The 26,734-nt window shown below is 29.2% G+C and overlaps 1 pseudogene; it reads right to left on the reverse strand.

Annotated features, from left to right (window-relative positions):
• Nucleotides 1-5,664: 5,664 nt before the first annotated feature.
• Nucleotides 5,665-12,013, reverse strand: LOC121206746 (cyclic nucleotide-gated ion channel 2-like; annotated as a pseudogene).
• Between the last annotated feature and the right edge of the window lie 14,721 nt (nt 12,014-26,734).

Here is a 26,734-nt window from a genome sequence, read left to right on the forward strand (position 1 = left end):
TGTAAAACTTGAAACAAAAGGCTCATTTTGAGTCCACACAGCTTGGCACACGGGTGTGTGCTCAGACCGTGTATGACACACGGTAAGCCCACGGGCGTGTGATATGACCTTGTGTCCCCTGCATCATTTAATGTGAAGTCAAGATAGTATACGGGAAAAAGACACGACTGTGTGTCTGGGTCGTGTGAAGGACACGGGTTTCAAGCATGGTCGTGTGTCAAGATCGTGTGAAAATGACTTAAAAATGGTGAAAAATCAGTTTACCACACGGCCTAGTCACATGGGTGTGTGCCCAGGCCGTGTGCCCCTTTGATGCTTAAGAAATTGCAAGTCAGAAAAGCCCATGGGCTAGCCACATGGGCATGTGCCCCTAACTACTTTAATTTTTTTTTAAGTTTTCAAAAGTTACCGGTTTAATTCCAAATCACTTCTAAAGTATGTATTGGGCCCCGCAGGCCCATATTAGGTCTTTATGGTGAAATTTGAAAAGTTTTGATTTGGAATGAAAATTTATGATTAGGTTTTGTACAAATGCTAGTGTATAAGTCCGGTAATGCCTCGTAACCCTATTCCAGTGACGGATACGGGTTAGGGGTGTTACAGTTTATGTTATAATTTGATAATGCTTTAAACCCTGACCCGACATCGGATACGGGGAAGGGGTGTTACACAAGTGAATAAATCCATAAACGGATTTAGGATCTATTTTTCTTGGGTCCAATCCGGTGTACTGTCCGTCTAGCCAGTCACATCTATGTCTCTATCTTCTAGGAGTCATCCCCTTCGATGCCCAAGACAAAACATCTCCCCAATTGGACTTGATAGACGATATATTAGTCTTTCAATTAGTTTGCTCATTTCTAATTAGACTAAGAACATGTTTAGATTTATCTACTAATACAAGTTGTCTTTTTGTATTATGATTCAACCAGATAGTACCACTTAGAATTAGTATAAACATTAGACAACCAATGAGCTAATATTTGTTTTTATTTTACTTTACATGCAAAAACTACGTGAGGAATGTTACAAACCCAATTTGCCCGGCCCAAATAAATTAAACCCACCCCAAACTAAACCTAAAAAAAAAACCAAACCCAACTAAGCCCAATTTCAAACCCTAGCCCAATATCTAAAACAAAAAAAAACAAAAAAGAAAAGAAACCCTAGCCCCTGTGGCCACCTGCCCTATGGTCTGCCACCACCACCTGCCACCACCCTTCTGACACCTCTGACACCGTCTCAGCACTGCCCCAACTGCTTCTGCAAGAGGAACATGCAAACAATAGTGAAAACAATAGGAAATATGTGTAAAATGGCTTTAAAAAGCCAAGCAAAAAAATCAGTTAAGGGAAACAGCAACTTTTGAATAAATACAAAGCCTTAGTTTTTTTTTCTTAACAGGAGAGCAAAACAGTGATCTCAACAACAACAAATCAGGAAAATAGCATCAAATCGGAGAATCTAAGTGCTAAAAGAGCAAGATCGAAAACCCTAGGTGACTTTATTTTTGTTTTTTTTTTTTTTACTTTCGAAACTCCCCTTTTTTACACTTGTGCATGCATAAAATACGAAATAATAAACTAAAGAATCGGAAAATTTCAAAAAAATAAAAAAATATACCTTTTTTTAATTTTCGGCCACCGTGGCGAAGATCGTCGGCGGTGGAGACACGGCGGAGGACCGTAGCAGGTCACCGGAGTTGTTGACCGGGCCATGTGAACCTACAAAGAAAAAAAGAAGAGAAAGGAATTTTTTTAAAAAAACAAAGGAAAGAATGAAAATTTTAAAAAAATCTGACTTATATAGGCCCCCAAAACGACGTCGTTTTAATGCGACCCGGTCCGACCCGACCCATACTCGCTTAGGATCCGCGTGTTTTTTACGGAAGGGCTAATTGCACTTTTAGCCCTTCCGCTTTTTTATAATTTTATAATTAAATTTTTCGTATTTTTAATTTTGCCCAGAAATTTTGTTTTTGTCTCATTTTGGTCCCTCTTGGTGCTGTGCGTTTTGGGAGGATGGGATATTGCCCATTTTGGTCCTCCCTTGTTATCCGCACGCCCAAATTGGTCCTTTTCTTTGTATTTTATTCCAAATTCGCTCCGAACTTTTAATTTAGGCTCAATTTAGTCCTTTTTTTGTTATTTTCAATATTTTAATCAAACTAATCAATTCAATCTATTATTATTAACTATTATTTTACTATTATTATCAAATATATTATCATTATCTCTATTATTACTTTATTATTGTAACTTAATATATTATTATTATTATATTACTATCATTATTATTATTATTACCGTTAGCATTATTTTCATTACTATTATATTTTATTGATTATATTACTATATTTGTTATATTATCATTATCATTCTTACTATTGTTATTATTACTACTACTATTATTCTTATTAACATATTATTATTATTTTTACTATACTATTATTATTCTTTTTTTTCACTTATTAATATTATTGATATTAACATATATTAATGTATTATTATTATTATTATTATTATTATTTTACTACTATTATCATTTTTAAATTACTGTTACCATTTGTTTTACCATTTAACATGTTAGTATTATTACTAAAATTTTTTATTATCATTATTATTATGGTATTATTACTGTTAGTATACTTTCACCTATATTTATTTTATCTAACTTATCTACCTATATTTTTATTTTTATTATATTTTAAAGTATTATACCTCTATTTACATTTATGTATTAATATCATTATTGCTATATTTTTCATATTACCTTACTATTATTACTTATTATTTTACCATTGTAACTTAATATGTCAGTATTGTTATTTTTATTTTCATCTTATTATTATATATTAGTGTATATTTTCATTATATATGTATATGTATATATATATTTGTATATAGTATTATTTTTATTATTTATTTTAATATTTTTATTATATTTGCTTTTTTTTGTATTTCAATATTATTACTATTATTATTATTATTATTATATATTAGTGTATATTTTTATTGTATAGGTATATGTATATATATTTATATCTAGTATTACTTTTTATTACTTTATTTTAATATTTATATTATATATATTTTGTATTTCAATATTATTACCATTATTATTATTATTATTATATATTAGTCTATATTTTCATTATATATGTATATGTATATATATATTTATATATAGTATTATTTTTAATTACTTTATTTCAATATTTTTATTGTATTATATTTGCTTTTTGTATTTCAATATTATTGCTATTATTATTATTGTTATTACTATTAGTGTATATTTTTATTATATATGCATATATATTTATATATAGCACTATTTTCAATTACTTTATTTTAACATTATTATTATATTCTATTTGCTTTTTGTATTTCATTATTATTGCTAGTGTTATTATCATTATCATTATTATTAACATATATATATACATGTCTATTTTTCATGTACATACTAATTTTTTTCTACTATTATTACAAATATATTATTTCTTTGATTATATTAGTAGAACATTATATTTTGTTATCATTTTCTTTATTGTGAATATTATTGTTATTTTTATTCTCATATTGCATTCTAATATTTGTCATTAATCATATCATCGTTCGCGTTATTTACAAATTCCTATTGCAAATGATATTTTTTTATGTTTTTAATAAATAAGGCAACGTACCGATTTCAAAACTAAGTCACTGATTTCATCGCCATGTTGGGTGGATATCATTGGCTTGTGTTAAAAACGGAACGTCCTTCTCAAAAGAAACCGAAATTTTAAAAATTCTTGTGTTTTGATCGGATCACGATTAAAATTTAAACTGAACTCGTATTTTTGAGAATTAAGACAACGCGTGTTTAATGAGATACCAATTTTGGGCGTCGCGGGGGTGCTAATACCTTCCCCGTTCGTAAATGACTTCCGGACCTTGTTTTTCTTTGAACTTTTGACGTAGACCTAAACTCGGCCTTCTTTTTCTTTAAAAATAAATTTTCTTTTAAAAAAGAGGATTTATTAGGTGTCGGATCATACCTAAGAAAAAGGATCGGTGGCGACTACCTTTTTAAATAAAATCGAAAGTCAGTTTTCAAATTTTCAATAAATCGCCTCAATTAGCGACCGAAAGCAAAATTTTTACGTCACTACAAGGAAGATATGCAAAATATATTAATGCAATCCATGAATTATTTTATTAACCAATCTGTTCAAAAAAATTGCAAGTGTACATAAACGAAAATACTACACTTAGGACACTAGATCTAAACTTGTCCATAGGAAGGCCCGCCCAAAAAGGCCTGAAAATAGGCTTGGACAAAAAAATAAGGCCCATTTTCTAAATGGTTTGGGCCGCAGGTAAGCTTTTTTTGGTTAGGCCCAACTCGAATTTGCAAAAAAAACCTACTACTATTTGTTTACTGTTTTGCCATTATTTTTCCATTTTTTGCTATTATTTTGCTATTATATTACTACTATTTTGTTGCTATTGTTTGGAGATTGTATAGCTCTTGTTTATTATTAATTTTGCTACCATTTTAGAGGTATTTGCTTGCTAAGTTGCACTTATCTTAGTGTTATTTAAGTATATATATTTTTAATTTTTTCTATTGTTGGGAAATATTTATTTTAATATGTTTAATGTATTTGATGTATTATTTTTTTAAAATTTATTTTTATATAGAAATTAATACGGGCAGGAGGTTTTAGCATTTTTATCTGGATTGGGCTTGAGCAAAATTTTAAGCCCATTTTATGGGCCGAGCTCAAGCATAGAAAACATGCCTAAAATTTTTACTTTGCCCGGCCCAGCCCGACCCATGAACAACTCTAACCAGATCCAACACAATTCATATTGCAAGTAATCTTGTTTTTCATGAAAGGATAAAACACATAGAAGTCGATTGTCATTTTGTGAGAAATGAAGTTACTAGTAAGAAGATTTGCACTCCCTTTACCCTTTAAGAGAACAAATTGCTGATATGTTCATGAAACACTTAAGAAGGAAGACTTCATCATATTGAGTGACAAGCTTTGCATGACAGACATCTATGCTCTAGTTTGAGGGTGAGTGTTAGTTGTCTTTCTATATCTAGTATTTACCTAGTTTAAGATTGAAAGATTTGTGCCTCATTTGTAAGCTTAATTTATAGGCTAACTTTTAGTTGTATCCATATTACTTGTATAGTAGACTTTCCTATTAAGACTCTTGTATACATGTATATAAGATGTTACTATTATATAGAATAATATCATATTATTTTCTCTACAATTATGCTTGTTTACACTATAAATGTAAATATTAAAAACTATTTAATTGTATATATACAATTTTAATAAATGAAAAATATATAAAAGTATAAAAGTAAAAGTTAAAAATAATATAAATATTTAAAAATTAAAAATAATATAGAGAGACCTAAAATGAGTTTAAATTAGTCATTTACAGATATGACAAACTTAAATAAAATTTTAAAAACAAACTGAAATTTAATAAATATAAAATATATTAATATTTTACTCCAACCCAACTCTATTTATAAACTCCTCCATTCGAGACAGTGAAATATGTCTTCATTTGCCAAGAAAAAGGTTTTATTATAAACACAAGTATAATTTTCAATCTACAACTTTTATTATACATTATTTTCACCTTTCAAAAAAGAAAAAAAAGTATATTTGTCACGGTCCATGCACACCGGTTCGTGACCATCCGGTTTGGACGAACCAAAAAGGTTTTTCTTTTTTTTGTCCTTATTCAAGATGATCATGTGGCTTTAATGACATGAACATTGCAGCATATTTTCTAAGTCGATCTTCACTTCCACCATTAAGTATACAGGAATCGACGGATCTGATTTAATCTTCATCCTATAGCATCGCCATGCAAATTGTATATTCACAGCAGCCCATGATCTCCAGTTTGATGAATAATATCTAGTCGTTCTTTTGAGCTGATTGTTGGCGAATCGGTACCTAAAGTGTTCGGTAATGTACCGGAGATCATTCGCGTTGAGTCCGAATGCTTCCGTGTATTCAATGCAAGTGAATGTTGTCGATGAGGCTGGAAGACGGTCTATAAACGGGCGACGAAGGCACCACGAAAGGAGTTCGTCACCCAAAAATCCACCTGGTTCGAGTATACTCGTGGCTATTTTGCCTTTGCTGAGGCCTTGGCTACGTTTAACTCGCCCGCTAACGATAAACACCATTCGTAGCACCGGATCTCCTTCTCGTATTATCTGTCTTGTATGGACTACAAGTTATTGTTTGTAGCATGGTACTCGAATAATATGTTGTGTTTTTCTTTTTTTTAAGCGCACCTTTTCATCTTTTGAGTAAACGAGAGGCTTCACACGATCGCATATGTTGTCGAGGATTATATCATCTAAGCTATCGAAAAGTGGTACCTAAGAAAAGAAGTTCCAATTTTGGATGAGTATTTGTGCTTAGACCAAGAACATACAATGACGATGTTCGGGCTACCTTTTTTATCAAGTCGAGGCAAAGATAGCGTTTAATGTCTCTCCGAAGCCCATCGGGAAGCTCTTCGATCCATGTCATCTCTTCTTCACCTCCCATGGTATCCCAGGTTTGGGTTTCGAAATGGCGTACTCGTTGCCTTAAACCGGAAGGCAACTGCCTTCTTCTCATCCACCATTCGATATCTCGACGCCTTAACTGCAATTTTTTCCGGTTCGCCATGACCACATGTAAAAATACCTGCATAACAATCAAAATGACCTTTAGCAATTTTCCAGAAAATAAATGAAAAAAATTCAAGGAGTACTCATCCAAGTAATTGAATTTACCTGAATATTCCCTATCAATAAGGTGAAGAGGAGCAAGCCCCCAAGGACAATGCAAATGCTGAATGCCACCTCTAAAGGGTTACTTGTTGGGCTAAGCTCGTTTCCGAATGAGCTGTAAATTTCAATTACCACAATGTAATTAACCTACAATTTTCAACTGAAATATCTGATAGAAAGCTTGTGTCGCAAAGATTTAGATAAAGACTTGAAACGTGAAAACACTAAGGCTTTGTAAGTTTGCCTCTAGGATACACTGAGTCAGAAAACAAGAAGAAAAACATTGTAGTCAAAATAATATTGTTGAATATTATATAGGCACAAATATGTTTTTCATCAAAGAAAGTGTCAAGTTGCCTCAAGTGTTTATCTTTTCCAGATATATATATATATATAAAGCCCAATAGGTAAGTTCAATTATCTAGTAGGCTAAACACAAACTCAAGTACTCGAGTTATAAAAAACTACTTATTTAAATTCTTTATACTATATATTCGGTTCTATTTGATGGGGCTTCGGTCATATCCAGCTATAAGTTAATACCAATACCAATATGGAGCCAATTGAATGATATGGACTGCGTTTATTTCAGTATTATAGTCACGAACTTTGGTTCACTTGTAGGTTACCTCAGGTTCAATAAACCCCAAAATATAGGATAGAGAATCTTAACAGCGAGAGAGTTGCTAGAAATGACTGGAAGGGCAGGTTCGTAGATCCCGTATCGGAATATTCCATCGGGATCAAAACAAAACGACTTGGTCATCAATGTCGAGTTCCCTCCGCATCGACTCATCTTCAACATATTTGCCAGCGACAGATACTGATTACTGCAAACTCCCTTAGAGCAAGAGGAAGATATATCGCAACGAGCACTTCTTTCGCACTGTTGTTGGAGGCACGTGACGACACGTTTTGTCGCTAGGACGTACCAGCATCCGCCGGCAACCTGTGTAGCAAGCAAAAAGAGAATGTCCAAAGAAGTTTGTTAAGTGTGGAATGCAAAGAAAGCTTAATACACAGGTCTGCAACCCAAAATCGAAATGGAAATCAACTCACATGAGATGCGATTAAGTAGGCGATGAGATTAAGTCCGAAACCCCACCAAATGGAACCGAATATATAACCTGTAACTTTCCTCATTCTCCTCATTAAACAAATGCTATGGTACACCTTAGGGAGGAATTGGGACAAGAAAATTACTAAAAGGATCGTCATTATTAGCTTGTATTGTTCCTCTCTCAGCAATTTCGGCACAATTAACCAAAATACCGCCTGCCAGAAATCATGGTACACAACGTCTCAAATAAGTACAATTAACCAATGTACATACACACACAAAAAGAAAAAGAAGTTGATCACAATGAAATGAAAAGTAAAAGTATCATGGAAGTCCAGTAATAAGAGTTAGATTGTATTTTACTTTTTCTACTTAAAAAATTAGGTAAATAAATTCTTGTACATTAAATTAAAGAGCAAATAAGTCATTTCTGTTAAAAAATTCTTTTTTTTCCTGTTAAAAACTGATCTGGTTGACGGAATAATTAGATATAACATGTGTGACTTGCTATATATACCTCATTTGATGTACAAGGTTAGTTTTTAACAGAATGACCAATTTGCTTTTTAATCTAACATACAAAAACTAATTTGCCCATTTCTAGAGTGAATGGAGCAAAATACAATCCAACTCTCAATATAAAGATCTTCATAATACTTTTACTCAATTCTCAGTGAAGCCCATGCTATAGAACGAAATAGTAATAAGGGAAAAAACAACAAGGGAAAAGGACATTTTCTCTTTTACTTTTGCTAGAAATATCAGCAATTAGTGGATACCCAATTTAAGGTAAAGCAAACTTTCTAAGGCAATTTTGGATATTTTCTACTGGTAGTTAGAACCTCATTGTTGAAAGCCTCTAAGCATTTCTCTATTGATCTCAAGCTCTTATGCATTGAATACATCCATTAGCTTGAAAAATTTTGCCTGCTTTTGGGGTAATATTTTCCATTTTCTCATCCAAGTTGATAATAAATGCACATTACACCTGAGATGTACAAGTAGCTATTTTTAGAAGACACCAATGGTTGGAAGTGTAATTATAGTCTTTTTAACAAAGGAGACCCTAATTTTATGGGAAAAAATATATTAAAATTTGGTGTAACTCAGTTTGATGTTTATTTTAGTATCTACATTATATTTTTTAAATGATACCTATCTTTGATTTTCGGTATATAAAATGGTACATGAGATAAATGGTTTTAATTTTTTCATGTTGTTCATTGAATATTTGACACGTGATAAATCTTACATTTAGTATATGGTGACAATAATACCAAATAATGTCATCATTCGAAAATTATAAAAATATCTAAAAAAATTAAAAAATAAGAATAAGAATGTATATTAAAAATTCAAAAAAAAATTAAAAACTAGAAATATCTGTATAATTTTTCATAAAAAAATTCATTTTTTTATAGTTTTCTTAATGTTTTCTAAAAGAGTATAATTTTTTATAAGAATAAAAAATTATAAAACCAAAAAAAAAAATCAAAATCATGAAAGTATTCATTGGGTTACATAAAATTATTTAGTAAAAAACGAAAATTATAATTTTTTAATTTTATGTACCAAATATTTATTGGACCATATCAAAAAGTTAACACCATTGATCTCATATACTGTTTCGTGTGATGGAAGCTAAACCTAGGTAACATTTTAAGAAAAAAAAAATAAGTATTAAATTAAACATCGAAACCAAACATAGGTACCAAAAAATGAACTTACCCGTTAAATTTTGAACCCAAATGAATTAAATAAATGAATGAAATAAGCGAAACCTGAATTGAAATATGAACTTAAAGTGATTACATGAATTAAATAAGGGAATTTTTAATTTTGGTCCTTTAAAATTTATAAAATTTTAAATTAATATATGATAAAATTGTACTTTAACCTCCTAAAAATGATAAATTTTTTAGTCTTTTAAAAAATTTTAAAAATATACAATTATTCCTAAAAAAATTCTTGACTTTAACCTTAATTAAATAGATAAAAATTGAATTCAAATGAATAAAATAAGCTAAATCCGATGGGCTTTTAAGTGAATACATGAAGGGCTAAACTCGGATTCAAAGTCATTCTACTTTGCTACAACATAATAATGATGTCAGTAAATAAAACACTAAAAGTATCGTGGAGATTATTATATTAGGAGTCAGATTATAATTTATTCATTTTATTTTAAAAATAGGTAAATTAATCTCTGTATGTTGATTAAAAAGTAAATTGGTCTTTTCTGTTAAAAGTTTTATTCATTTTCACTGTTAAAAACTAATTTAACTGACAAAATAATTAGATAATTATACATTGTGTATGATGTTTACCTAAGCCTCCATGAATGGGTGAAAATAGAATACTGACCTGTGGAACAGGAAGAATAACGAAAACATCAAACCAAAAGCCTTTGAGGGACCTCACATAGTGAGAAGCAATAGCTCGAGCATCCCACACCAGTTTCCCGCATCCAATCACCAATGACTCCTTCGACACATACGCCATCTTTAATTGAAGCCAAAGGTGCCACAAGTGCACCCCATCCACACAGGTCCTAACCACCGTCACGATCGCCGCCAGCTCACCGTCCAAGTACACACACGGTGGCCCGTCATCGATCACCGCCAAAGTCAAAGTAGACAAAAACACCCTTATATAAGTTTTAGGGTTGTAAAGAAGAATGTGAAAAAGTTACATGCATAATATACATCTGACTTTCTTTTAGTTAAATTACGTACAAATTCGAGTACAAACATGCATAAATATTTTTAAAATAATATTATTTAAAAAATAAAAATTATTCAAAAGTATAATTTAGAATGAATTTAGACAAAAGGTTGTCCTAGGTCATTGAAATCTAGACACTCATTCGTCCAAATTCATTTTTGTCTAGATCTGTTTTTTTTTTAATTATAAAAAGAAATCATAACTGTCGAAACCATTTTTATTTTGAAAACAATGGGGATCGACTTTTTAAAAACAAAAATGTGGAGTTGTCACCAATCTCTTGGTTTAGGTGTGATTGGGCCACCTACTAGAACGTTTTATTCCATTAAAAATAAATTTGGTTCACGTAAAATAAAAATAAAAAGAGTTCGGGAGTCGGTTATGCATGAGGAATGGTTAGCACCCCCATTACGCCCAAAAATTGGTACCAAATTGATTTGATGCTATCCTTATACCAAAAGGTTTTTTAAAGAAAAGATTTTTCAAAGTATGATTCTTTTTAAAATGTTTGAATAGTTCAAATTAGCAGTCAAAATTCTCTCGTTTCAAAGCTATGCAGTATCATACCTAGCACGATTGGATACGATCCTTTATACCTTTAAAAATACGATTGATTTTTGATTTTTGAAAACTCGTACACTAATGTAAGACCCTTAATTTGCCCGGGCCCAATAAAATAAAACCTATTAACAAACCCACCTCAAACAACTAAAACCAAACCCAATTTCTAAAGCCCAATATGCAAACCCTAGCCCACAACCTATTTTCAGAAATCAGAAACCCTAGCTGCAAGCCTCAACCACCCTCTGCCGCTGCTCCTCTGACACCACCTGTCCTGCAGCACCTCCACTTACTCCACTTGCACCTGCAAAAGCCAAAAAGAAGAAAAGACAGCAAAAATAATAGAAAAAAAAGCATGTAACAAGGCTATAAAAAGCCAAATCTAAAACCATTGTAAGATTCGGCCACTTTTCATCAATACAAAGAATAGATTTAAACACAAGAAACAGATCTAAATACGAGCATAAAATCGCAGCAAAAAAAACACAAAGGAGAGTTCAAAGGTTTCGAATAAAAGGTTTATTATTTTCGTTTTTTTTGTTATTTTATTTTATTTTATTTTATTTAGAACCTATTTACCCTTTTTTTACTAAATACATATATATACATATTTTTTTAAAAAATTACCTTTCGGGTTCCGGCCACCGCGCGGCGCCGGTGCGACGGCGACGGCGGCCCTCCTGGCCGGAGCTGGACCTGGTCCAGAGAGAAATTTCCTTCCCCCCCCCTTTTTTTTTCTTTCCTCTGCTATAAAGTGTTTTTTTTTTTAAATTTGGGCCTTTTATAACCTCCCAAAACGACGTCGTTTTGGGGGCTGCCTTTTAACCCCAAAACGACGTCGTTTTGGCCTATACCCATGGTCAACCCGCGACCCAACCCGCTCCAACTTCAGGATCCGCGTGTTTTCATTGGAGAGGCTATTTGCGCATTTAGCCCCTCCGCTTTTTTATTACTTTGCAATTAAGTTTCAATTTATTTTTAATTTGGCCCATAATTTTTCGCGCTTTTCAATTTAGTCCCTACTGATACGCTGCGTTTTGATGGAAGGAATAATTTCTGTTTTGGTCCTTCCAGGTTACGCGTGTATTGTATTTTGGTCCTTTTCCCTTTATTTCTTTTTAAATTTGCCCCAAAACTTCATTTTTGTTTCGAATCTAGTCCTTTTTTCAGATTTAATTTAGTTTATACATTACTTTTACCATTTTTTATTATTTTTTAATATTATTTATTATTATATTTACCATTATCGTTATTATTATTATTAGTATATTTTTACTATTCTTAGAATTATTTTTTAGTTTCAATTAATACTTATATATTTATATATTTTATGTATATATTTATAGTTATTTTTAATGTTATTATTATTCCTAATAAATATATGTATAATATTTAAATACTATATTATACACATATTTTAATACCACGTTATATACATATTATTATTATATCTGTTTTTTTACCCTTATTATATTTGTTATTAATATTAGTATATGTTTTATTACATATGTATATATCTTTTAATACATATATGTATATATTTATGTAATATTATTAATAATTGGTTTTTAACATTATTATCATTTCTAATATATATGTGTTTCGTATATGCTTTTTATATATATTATGTATATATCGTTAGTATTATTAGTTATATGTTTTTTATTCTATTTCATGTACATATTTTTATTATCCTTATTATCATTATTAACATTAGCATGTGTTTTATTATATGTATATATCTTTAATGAATATATGTATATATTTATGTAATATTATAAATAGTTGTGTTTTTAACATTATTATTTCTAATATGTATATACTATGTAAATATTTTAATATTACATTATGTATACACTTTTTTATATATTACGCATACATATCTTTTAATATTGTATTTTTATTATTATGTATATATTTTTAATACTACGTATATATTTTTTTATTTCTATTATTACGATATATTTTAATACATATATGTATATATTTATATATCGTTATTATTAGTTTTTTTTATATTATTACTGTTTTCAATAAATATTGTATATATTTACATTATTAACATTATTATCCTGTTTAATACCATATGTATTATTATCATTTTATACTATTATTATTTACATTATTATTATTATCGTTTTCGTTATCATTGTCATTTTTATTTTGCCATGTTTTATTTATTTTTATTTATTTATTTATTTACTTATGTATTCGATCATTTTATTTTCCTCATGCATTTGTTTATATTTACATATTACTAACGTTGCTATTATTTCATCTTTTATAATTGCTTATATTATTGTTTTTGACACTGTCGCACCTATTATTATGTTATTATACATATTAATACCATAATTTGCTTTTATGTTTTACTATAAATCCCGTTATATTTTTTTACTCAATACATTAAAATAATTCTTTCATAAAAGTAATATTCCGTATTTGGTAATTCGAGACAATCGTGCCCTAACTTACTGGGTTTCGATTTTTCCCCTTTAACCTAAATAACGGAATATTCTTTTAAATCACAACACAAGTTTTGAAATAAATGCTTACACTCGAAGATGCGAGGTGTTGTGTTCTAACTTACTGAATACGACATCTTGTTACCTCGACATAAGAGCTTTTGCAAATAAATGCAATATTCGATATTAAGAAATTCGATAAAACGTGCCCTAACTTACTGGGTTTCGACTTTTCTCATTTACCCTAAATAACTGAACATCCTTTTAAAAAATTAGAATACATTAATTTTAAATAAAAGCAAGTTCATTCTCAAAAGTTCGAGATGTCGTGTCCTAATTTACTGGATGTGACATTTTATTACTTGGAGATGAGAAAGTCTTTAACACTCGAGTGTTTTTACAAAAAAATGGATCGTATTTTAAAGTCTTTCAAGTTTTCAATTTTCAACACTAAGACACTAATTAATCAACTAGGTACAAATTTTTTGGCGTTATGAGGGTGCTAATCCTTCCTCGTATGTAATCGACTTCCGAACCTGTCTTTCTAAATTTCGCGGACCAAAATTGTTGTTTAAATAAATCAAATCATTTATTAAAAACAACCACTTTTACAAGGTGGCCCGATCACACCTCATAAAAAAGGATTAGTGGCGACTCCCGTTCTGTCATTTTTGTTTCCAAAGTCAATTCCCGTTTTTCCAAGAAATGGTTTCGACAACTAAAATTATAAAAGGTTATTCAAATATTTGGTTCACCGAAAAAACCATACCCAGCACGATTGAGCACGATTTTTCGAATTCCCAAATATTGGATATTGCCTTATTTCGAAATTTTTGAATAATAAAGAAAATTAGAAATTCGCTCAAAACATGTTTATTTGTTTTAAAATAGATGGAATACTTAATGCATTGTATCGAAACATTTGCATAGGAAATGATTAATGAACGTGAAATAATAGGATACAACAAGTCACAATTAATAAATCCAACAATTATGTACAACTATTCTAAGTAAAATGTAACCAAATTCTTAATCATGGATGGTGAACAATCAATACAAAAATAATATGCAACAATAATTAACATGGCACAATATAAAACGATCCACAAAATATGTACAAAATAAAATAGAATTAGAAGTCAATTTAGTATAGGACATTTTCAAAATAATGATGAATTAATTAACATATAACATAAGTTGACAAGTTTGTATGAAAGCTAGGGATATATAATTATTTGAAATAAATATTGTAGAATAAAACATTTGAATCGAATAATATGCAAAATATTTTAAACACAAATTTTAAAAATTGACAATATGCATGGTAGCTTAAATAACCTATAAAATATGAAAGAATAATAAAAATACATGATAAGATGTAATATACATACTAGATTTATACAACATGCGTATGTAAATAGATTTTGGAATAACTATCTGTAAAAATAGCATGAGATTAATAATATATATATATATAAAATTAAGTTAATTTATAAATTATATATGTACCATTATACATAAAAACATTTAAATGAGATACTACATAATATAACATAAAGAATAATTTCAAAATAATAATTTTATAAACACAAAAATGAAGTTCTCAAGTAACTTCACATACATAATTAAATGAATTTTAAAACAATAAGTATTTTAAAATAAAATATGCACAAAAATATTTAAAAAAAAATTATATAAATGATTTAAACAATATAATATAAAATAGCTATCCCAACATAATTTAACATACATAGATGAGAAAAATTAAATGAATTCTCAAAATCATAATGAATAGAAGACTTGATTTAAATAATATAAGTACAAGTAAAAAATTTGAGTTAAACACTATGCAAAGCATTAAAATTTTATAATTAAAATTAGACTACAACTTAAATACAGACACAAATGCAGAAAAAACATTAACATAGATCAAATAAAAAAATTTAAATGAATTTTAAATAATCAAGTATTATAAATTAAGGTCTCAATAATACAAGTATAAATACGTACAAGTCATTCAAGGAAATATTTACAAACCAAAAGGGATCAACACATGTACAAACAGTAAGTGTATGGTAAGCTATACAAATAGAAACTGAATTAAAATTGAGCTAAAATATGAAGGATAATTTAAAAATAAGCTTTTGAAATCAAGGTAGGGACTCATGCGTCATGCTTGCAAATGTAGAAGGATCAGAACTGGAAATAATTCAAGCTCCCAAAACGTTGTGTTGAGGCACAGACCCATTTGTAAACATGAGCAAATTACAGGGATAGATTTAGAAATAAAACAATGCATATTTGGCACAATCGAATGCTTGTGCAAACGGAAAGGATTAATAGCACAAATTTCCCTCCAAGGCCTAAACACATGGATTTCATCGGATCGTGACTATTGTACGGCGTCGTTTTTGAACCATTGAAATTGGTCAAAACGGCGCCGTTCCTTATCCTTTAAGAATAGTTAAATCAGCAGAATTTTCCTTGGCCTTTAGCAAACCCCAAATCGTCCCTTAACTGCTGATTTTTCTTTGCAGCCTTTGCAGTTTTTGAAGAACCATTTCAGCCTTGACCTTCCTTCCAACTTCGATTCCAATGAAGCAAAGAGAAGATCCTTGGCCTACTCGCACGATATTGCTCCCTTCCTTTGTTTTTCTTTATTTTTTTTTTAAAAACGCAATAATGATGTATTCTAAAAAACAAATTGAAAAAGAAACTCGAATCGGAAACCACCTTGAACTTTGATTGATTTCCTTTGTTTGATTAATATGCGTAGTGTGCGTGCGTATGCATACAGTATGGGTAAAAAATTAAGGTCCAAATAATGGCTTTTTATAGCCAGATTTACAGAATAAATGAAAAATAAAAATTATATTTTTCTTCTGTCATTTGGCTGTATATTCTGTTACTCTTTCTTCTCGTGTGTTCTTTGCAGGAATGGCCGTACGGAGGAGCGGGGAAAGGGGTGCGTGAAAGAGGCCGTGCGAGGAAACCGTTCGTGGGAGCCCGACCCCTTGGCACTGTTCTGGGACGTTCCAGAAGATTCTAGTGCTCGCAAGCTGCTGAGATAATTTTTGGGTGTATTGGGCCTCGGGTTTTAGGGCTTATTTAATTGGGTCATGGGTTACTTTAGTAATTGGGTTGGGTTATTGGACTTTTATTGAATTGTTTTTTAATTTTTCATTTTAGTTTTGGGTTTTGTAAATGGACTTTGGCCCTATAAATAATCTGATCTTTCATTTATTTTTGTTTGGTTTTATAAATATATTTTATTTTTGGTTTTTTGTCTTTTATGGGCCCGGGAAAAATGGGCCTATTACAATAACCAATGAATATTTGGTGCAATGAATCCCTATGACGAATCCCTCAACTTGAAACGAAGAAGAGACGTGGTACATAATTATATATATAAGTCTAGGCAGCCGTCTCTTATCTTGCAAAAGAATCTTCTAAAAATTACCACCTCAACTAATCATAGGCTTTATCTAGATCAACTATCATCAGCCATCCACCCATCCTTGCTCTTCTTGGTTTGCATGGAATGAATAATCTCTTAATTCGAACAATCAGAAAAGGCATTACATGCTTTAACTTGTTGATAATCGTATGAGTCAAAATCTTGTACATGATCGAGCATAGGCTTATTGGACGAAACTAAATAATTAACTCTGAATTTTTAACTCTCAGAGCAAAACAATAAGCGTCTTATAAAGGGACGATTCCAAGTCTTCACCATTAAATACTCTCCTAATCATATTACCAATGGGAATTTTTTATAATTTTAAAAAATTACATCTTGACAAAATGAATCTGAACAAATTGAGTGTCTAGATTTAAATGAACTTGATCAACCATTTGTCCAAATTCATTCTAGACTTGAATTTTTAAAATAATTTTCTAATAATTTTTATTTTTATGATATGGTCAATTTTGTAAATTCAAGGGCTCAATTAAGCGTAAAAATTTCGAAAGAGCCTAATTAATTTTTTTTAAATAATTCAAAAAATTATAATATCATTAAGCCCTCTTGATATTAATACATGTTTAGTATTGTTAAGTAATTCTTAAAGTAAATGCATTTAGAATCAAAATTGGATTACTATAGCAAACTATTGAAATATGAAATGATAAGTACATAATATGAAAACTAGTTTGCTACCATGGCTTAATTTTGTTTATTTAATTAAAATATTTTAAAATAAAATCTATAATATTGTCAAATTATTGTTAGAGTATGTAAATATGATAAAAAGGCATTGTAAATACTATTAAAATTTAATAAATGCATTATACATTTCTATAAATTTAAGTAAACTATGAATTAATATTAAAAGTAAAACAAATAAATCACGGGAGTTACGCAAGTTGTTAAGGGTCTCTTTTACGTTAACCAGTGGTTGAGGGTTCGATTCTCAACTTGGGTATGGAATAGTTTTAAAATTCATGGCTAACATTTACCTCTTTAATGGACCTATGGACCTACCAAACGCAAAAGGTTAGTCATTGGGCTCGCTCTAGTGGTTACTCAGCAAAAACTTTGATCACTATAAATATCATTCAAAGGATATAAAAAATTATCATCTAAAATTAAATAATATTTATTCTAATTATCTTCATCCTTCTATCTTTTTACTCTTCTATGAATTTTAGACTCAACATTTTAATTCTATGAAAATTAGGGGTGAGTATCCGATCAAGCCAAGTCGAATCGAGCCAAAAATTTTCGAGTTAGTTGAGTTGACAAATCCTATTTTAGTACTGAACTCAATTTGAATTTTTTTCGAATCGAGTCAAAAAAATTCAAGTCGAGTGGAGTCGAATTAACGAATCTTATTATTTATACTCAATGTTCTGTTTACATGGACCGATTATTTTACTAGTAGACGAAGTACAAGCTTTTAGATTAATTTTGAATAAAGGAAAAAAGGAGAGTGGGGCGATTCGGGAAGGAAAGTAAGATTAATGGGTAAACATTTATCAAAACAACATAGTTTTGCAACTTAATATTTTTATTTTTAACTTTAGAAAAGGAACATTTATCAAAACGGTGTAGTTTTGCCTTTTCTTATTTGGATTTTCAGATAACTCGAATTAGGGGTGAGCATCCGATCAAATCGAGTGAAACCATTCGAGTTAAATTAGAAAAATTAATAATGTTAAATTAAAATCTTATACAATATAACTATTTTCATGTTATAACACATAAATTTGAAACAAAATATATTTGAAAACTTTTTTAAAGCCAAATAAAAAAAAAGATATTTTAGTATAATAAACTTAAATCATTAACCACTTATTTAGATTCCAAAATTATTATTTATTAAAATTTTAAATTTTTGATATATTTTTTAGATTTTTTTAAAATACAAATTTTAGAATTTTTATAAATATTTTAAATTTTAAAAATTATTTTCAAATTTTGAAAATTACTTTGATTTTTTTTTTGTAATATCTGTTAAGAGAGACAAATTTACTCATTTTCAAAGTTGACAGAGACCAAAACGATATTTATATTAATCTGTTATTCTAATTGTAAAAATTTAACTCAACTCGAACTCGAAATCTGAAATTTTTTATTCGAGTTGGCTCAAATAATTCGAATAACTTGATTCGATTAACTCAAAATTTGAAAAAAAATTGATTTTTTCGAATTGAATCGAATTTTGCTCACCCCTAATAAAAATTATCACAATTTTTTTTATAATATTATTAATAAAATCTCAACTGAAATTCTATTCATTACTAAAAATAAATTTTATTCAATCAAAACAATGAAAACATAATTTATTTACTATAAAGCTCTCTAGAAAATAGAATTCACAAATTAGACAAGAAGTAAAGCTTGTTTTTAAAGTAGAAGCCCATATTTTAAATATTGCAGACTAGTAGTTAGTCCATAAATTTATAATTTCCAGGCCCATCTTCACATATAATTGAATCAAGTTGTATTTAATTCCATAATCAACTTCTTCTTCTTCTTCTTCTTCTTCTTCTATATTGTTGTCTGAAACCATCTTAGCAAGCCTATCAACAGCTTTATCCTTATTTTAGAGGTGTGTTCGGTTTGTTTATATTCATGAACAAGCTTGTTTAAAAGCTCGTTTATTGGCTCCTTTATAAGTTTATTTATTGACTCGTTATTTATTGATGATATTTTCTTATAAAAATATTAAAATAATATATGTGTGTATGTATGTATGTATTTATTGTTTATTTGTTTGTTTGTTTGTTTGTTTATTATTCATTAATATTGTTCGTGAACATGTTCGATTAAGTTCAATCAACATGTTCGTGAACATTAAACAAACGAACATGAACACACATAATTTTAAATAAACGAACATAAGCAAAAATTTGAATTTTTTAACAAACACAATCTGAATACGAACAAACTTAAAAAATAAACAAACGAACATGAACAAAGGTTCGTTTGTTCAAGTTCGGTTCATTTACAGCCCTACATAAAGAACATTTTTAAGTTAACACTAGATACAAAATTCATCTAACTAAAGTTAACACTAGTTAATTTGAGTTAAATGTAGCTAGTCACTTACGAGTCTACTCATTTTAAGATTAAATAAGGAAAACCTTAAAAGGAACAAACTCTATGTCTTGACTAAGTCTAGATTCTAGAGTTCGATTACATGAAAGGAAAGTTAAAGCACCCCTACAATACCCGGCTTAAAATAGTTTTTTTTATTTATTTATCTCTTTTAGGTTTTCCAAGTTTTTATTTAAATTCCCTAAGTTTATGACTCTATTTTACCTTAAACAATTTTACAATTAATTTACAAGATTCACAAGTTAATTAATCTAAGTGACAGATTATGTGCTTCAACACACTCGAACCCACATCTTCTACATTGGCAACAATGTTCATGCCATTCGAACTAATACTCAATCGACTCCTTAAAAGATAATTTAAATATGTTTTTTAATGATAAATGTAAGCAATATGTTTCTTTCAAATATTCAACATATCAAATCCAAGGTTTTTTTTATTATTATTGTCTTTTTAGCAAGAATCAAAATTCAAGTTAAGCATGATTAGCAAGAAAAAATATCTTCAAATTTTAATAAATTTCACAATCAATAATTTCTAAAAACAAAAAAAAACTCACCTTTCTTTCCCCTCTCCCACTTATCATGTTATAAATAAGGTTAAAAGCTTTACTTGGATTAGTATGATTTTTTAGTTATAATTAATTATATTAATAATTTTAATCAGAATCAATTATTATAAGACTCGTAAAATATTATATTAATAAAATTAAAATTAAAATTAAAAAAAATAATACTCTGTAAAATTTAGGAGTAAAAATTCATTACTTAAACTTTCAATTTATCAAACCTACACATAACTTTTACATAATAAGACTCGAACTCGAATATTTAAGATTTTAGAACCTCAACCACAACAATACATTATTAGTGAATTATTATTTAATAGAAATTTAAAATTTTAATTATAAAACTATATATATATATATAAATGATAAAACTCACCACTGAAGTGATCAACATAAAACCAATGCTTCAATTTGACTAATGCCAAAATTCTGTGGTTTAGAAAGATAGTGTTTCCCCATCTTTATCTCCAATTTCCTCCCTTCACTATCATGCCAAGACAACACTGATAGCAACCTTCGTCTTTCAAAACCCTAACTCCAATTTTCGTACAATTCAATCACATCGTGAAGAAAATATTTTATTTTGAAATATATTTACAAATTACAAGTACATATACAGTACAATTATAAAGAATCGAAACATAATTAGACAAAATTCTATATAGAGACTACGCATAGTGAGAATAAAGACTCGGTTGAATCAAAGTCTATTGGACAAGGGAAGATTAAATCACTTTTCTGAGGCCTGAATTTGGTAACTTTTCAATTGATTCTTTTTGTTCATGATAATTTTTGAAAATAATTACTAAATTCAGACCCCAAAGTGAGAACAATTTGCTAAATTCGAGAACTAATTTGGACAAAATAAGACCCCAATATAAAAATAATTGTCAAGATTAAGACTTAAGATGAGTTTAAATGAACGATTAGTGTAAAAATAATAGTAACAGTGAAATTAAATATTATAACAATCCTATAATTTAAAACAAAAAGTAAAATAAATATACCGCGCTGTGCCGCGCCGCGTCACACCATCGATTTAAACTCAGTAACTTTTGGTTTTTTGCCGGCGGTACGGCCACCCTATATTTTTGTGTAAATCGTAAAGAAGCCGTGATATATTAGGCATTTTAGATTACGACCTATGGAGATAGATACATAGAGTACAATTTCTTTAATACTTGTAAATCACAAAGTGCTTCTTTCTTTTATAATTTTATGTTTGAAAGTGGAAGGTTCCTACAAAGCTTAAATAAGTGAACAAATCCCTTTCGTTTGTTCGCATATACATCAATGTTTCCAATTTTCATACGAAAACAATGATTGAATTAATTTTTCATAAGAAATTTTATCTAAATTAAGAATAAAATATAAATTTTTTTTTTAAATAAGCTCGTTGATATAAAGAAGAGGTTGCGACAGTTTATTATGATTCATTCGAAGGGTAGAGAGCCGTAAGAAAATTAAGATGATTAATATGTGAGTATCGGGGAAGATTGAAGAGAAGAAAAGAGAGTTGAGAGCCTATTCTTTAGAGGAAGCATCTTGCCCTCTTTCCTTGGTTCCCATAAGCCTTTAAGGGGTTCTCTGATAATTTTCGATGTACTATGTGTAGCTCATGTATTGGTCTAAGACTTCCTACAAGTTAGTTGGTCTATGGGTATCTTGTCATCGTAGGTTGTCTTGTGTAGGTTTTAATATAGGTTTTCATGTTTAGAGAATGAATATTTATAATGTGTGAATGACAGACGTCTTGGCTATATCAAGCAAGTGATCTCAATAGTTTAGGCTTGCAAGATCTTATGCTCACGAGTGCCTCTGCTTGTAAGGTGATTTACCTTGATCAAAAATGCTGACTCGTGAGACGTGAACTTATATGATGTGAGCTCGCAAGGGATGAGTATAATGGAACCCATGCTGAATTTGAACAAAAGTATCAAAAAAGTTCGAGTCATGGTCCCATCTAACCAATAAACAAGTGTATTAAAAAATATTCAATTTCATTAATTACATATCCGGTATAAAAATATTGATGGTAAAATCCTCTTTTAGTCACTCTACGTAAAGATCACTCCTATTTTAGTGACTTTTAATTTTTCTTTTTGTTAATTTGATCACAACTATTAAAGAAATTGATCAAATTTATCTCTTCACCGTCGATTTCAACTCTTCCACTATTAAATCAAATCATTTCTTTATTTTTTTTCTTCTTCTCATTTCCCTCATCTTCTTCCTTGAACCCATCTCTTCCACCAACTTGCCACACTTTCATGTGATCTGTCTTCTGCATTAAAGGCTTGTTTCTTTCGTTCCGCATCTTCTTAGTGTTGCTGTGAAAATCGAGGCTCTGTTGGTTGGTGTATATAATTAATAATAAATATTATGTGATTTTATTAAAATTAGTATAAATATTTTATTATAAATATTATTTAATTTTTGAATAAAGTTTTCAAATTATTAGATTCACCCTTTTTCATTCCCAAAATGAGCACTACAATGTGCACTAGATTTAATGCTTTTTTTTCTTTTACAAAAAAGGTAAAATATCAAAACTAAATTAGATAAAGCAAATCTCTTCTAGATTAATCATTGTGCAGTAACTAAAGTATTTCCCCAAAGATTTTGAGAATGCCATTTTAACCAAACCATCAGTTATTTTGTTATCCTCTCTGAACATATGTTTAACACGAACTATCCAGGGACGTTGGAGTAAGTCCTTAATGGCTCAACCCACAATAAAAAGTGTTGTTCATCCTAATTTGCTTGGATCACCTTGGTAGCTTCAGTGCTATCCATCTTAAGTACCACTCTTTCTAAGTCTAGATCCCATGCTAGTTGGAGTCCATCAAGTGTACTCCAAAGCTTTGTATTTTTATTTTTTTTTTCAATGATAGTGGGTAGGTGGGAAGGCTTGCCTGAAAAGTGAAAGGATTTGGGTAAAAATATAAACTCGAAAAATGGCCTTGGGCAAAAAAATAAGACTCGTTTAGAAAATAGACTGGGTCTCAGGTAAAACTTTTTTTACCCTGAGCCCGGCTCAGCCCAAATGTAAAAAAAAAAACTGTTATTTTTTATTGTTTTCTTGCTCTCTTTTTTTAATGTTTTGTTGTTATTTTTCTTCACTATTATGTTGTTATTGTATAACTCTTATTTTATTATTTATTTTGTTACTATTTTAGAGACATTTGCTTGTTAAATTGCACATATCTTAGTGTTATTTAAGTATACATATATATATATTTTTAATTTATTTTCAATTTATTCAGAAATATTTATTTTAATATTTTTAGTATTTTTGATGTATTATATTTAAAAAAAATTATATAAAAACTTAATACGGGTGGGTTAGGTTGGGCCCAGATTTAGCATTTTTACTCAGGTCAAGCTTGGATAAAATTTTAGATCTATTTTTTTAGCAGAACCAAGCCAAAACCTAACAAATTAGCCTAAAATTTTAGTTGGGCCCAGGCACCTCAAGTGAAAAACAAAGAAAAAAAAGCATTTATATATGCTGGTTTCAAATTTACAAAAAGGTGATTGAGATTTGATAACAAAAGGCTTCACAAAAAAATTCTGGGGTGATTAGAATAGGAACGAATAACTAACAGATAGTTTACCCAAAATTTAAAGTGACTAACGTAAAAAATGCACCGCTAAACTTCCGTCACTATTAAACAATTAAGTGACGAAATTGAAGAGATTAAATCAAAAAAATTCATTTTTGAAATGGCGAATAGGAAAGAGAAAAGTTGGGTTAGATTTGGTATAGAAACAAATCTAAATGGGAGGTCATGATGAATGATAAATTGGAAGCAATGTGGGGGATGATAAGGTTATAATTTTAACTTTTTATCAATCAATTGTGGGAACATGTGAAGTTGGGGATGTAGTTGTAATAATTTCGAATCTGAATTTTATATTTTTAGAAATTTCTTACATTGCCTTTTCGCCTCTTTCCGTAAAGCTATGGAAACAGTTTTCATGCAAATACGATACTTCCCTTTTTTCTTTTCTTTTCTTTTTTTTTTTTTAATTTTTGAGCACAAAACAAAACTCAAACGTGATGCACGGCAACTTATAATGCACAAAAAAACTTATCAATTATTGATACACGAAGACCAGCCCGAGGGGTAAACTTTTCAACTTTTCCTTTTTCACTTTTAGTCCTCATTATTCCGAAATGGGATATTTAGTAATGAGCCCTTGAGTTGCTGGCCACAAAAATAGAGATCAAAAGTATTATGGAAACTAGTGTATTAAGAGTTAAATTGTATTTTATTCGTTTTACTAAAAAATAGATAAATTAGTCTTTATATGTTAAATCAAAGAGCAAATTGATCATTTCTACTAATAAAAACTGACATGGCTGACGGAATAATTAGATAGTGACATATGGCATGTTACGTGTACCTCATGCTGGTGTAGAAATCAATGAAATTTTTAATGGAAGGGCCAGTTTGCTCATTAATCTAACGTATAGGAACTAAGTTGCCTCTTTTTTTTTAGTAAAGGGGCAAAATGTAATTTAACTCCTAATATTAAAGCCTTCATGATACTTTTATTCGAATCTATATTACTTATTAGGATTCATATTTGAATACGCGAATCTATTACTCATATAATGATTATAATTTTAATTTTATACACAAAGTTAATTTTAACGGATTCGAATTCAAATTTTTTATAATTTAGATATTTGAAAAATATTGAAATAAGGTATTTTTCAAATTTGAATATCTAACAAATAATAATATTTAATTTTAATTTAAATAATAATATTTAAATAATTTGGATTCAAATTTCGGACAAATTTATTAATTTAAATTCAAATAATTAAAAAAAATATAAATATCTGACCATATATTTCGAAGTGTAATCCGGTGAAAAAATATATATAGTTGGTAGCGGCGAAGTGTCATTCAGCACTTCTAGAATATTCTACACCTCTATATTACTTGGGTCGGGTCACGGGTAACGGTTTGAAAAAAAATTAATTTTTTTTAAAAAAATTTAAATCAAATCAAACTCAACTTAGTATAAAATTAAGAATTAGTTGATTGAGTCTTTAACTCAGTTAGTATTCGTATCGTTATTAGTGTAAAAAAATGTGAATTTGAATACGCTTCAAGCGCACTTATCTTTCTGTCTAAGGATTAGAAAAATATTATGTCTAGGGGTGTTCAAGTTTCTGTTAAAACTGAATTAATTGACCAAACAGATCTAATTCGATTAATTGGTCGATGATCGAACTTAATTTAGTCGGAAGTCGGTTAATGGTTTTTTGGAATTTCGGTTCAAATTTAAGTAATGTTTCAAGACATAAATTTTCAATTAATTCGGTTAACTTTCAAGACAAACATATATTTCGGTTAATTTTAATATATTTTTTTATATTTTTTATACTTGTTTTAATCAAAAGACAAAAATATATAAATTTTAGCTTATTCGATTCGATTAACGATTAAAGGATTATGCGGTCTAATTAATTTAATTAATGCTCATTCAGTTCAGTTATTAAACATCCCTAATTATGTTTAGTTCTAAGCATTATACGAATATAATGAATGTTAAAGGAATTAACCATTTAGCATATTGGGATCAGTCGAGATGTTGTTCAAAATCCATGTATTATTTGAGTTGCACCTCTGTACTGAAAGGGTGTCATAAATTGGCTTTTGGCCTTTGCAGATTAGTGAGGGCGAGAGAGGAAGGGAAGTCGCTAATGAATTGGGACCATTTTAATTAACTCTTCCATATAGTTTTATATTTGGTACCACATTCAATGTTTGGAAGCAAACTCATGGTGAACCCCCCCCCCTTCCTCCCAAAAAAAAATTATGAAAATAATTTATTAAAAATTAAAAATTATAAAATATTATATTTTTTATATAATATTAAAGGCAAAGGATGAGATAATACGGTTTAAACTCATACCAGATGGATGTTCAATAAAAACTTTAATTATTATTTCATTCAAGTCAAGA

The sequence above is a fragment of the Gossypium hirsutum genome, chromosome A09, assembly GCF_007990345.1.
Source record: "Gossypium hirsutum isolate 1008001.06 chromosome A09, Gossypium_hirsutum_v2.1, whole genome shotgun sequence".
Lineage (NCBI taxonomy): Eukaryota > Viridiplantae > Streptophyta > Magnoliopsida > Malvales > Malvaceae > Gossypium > Gossypium hirsutum.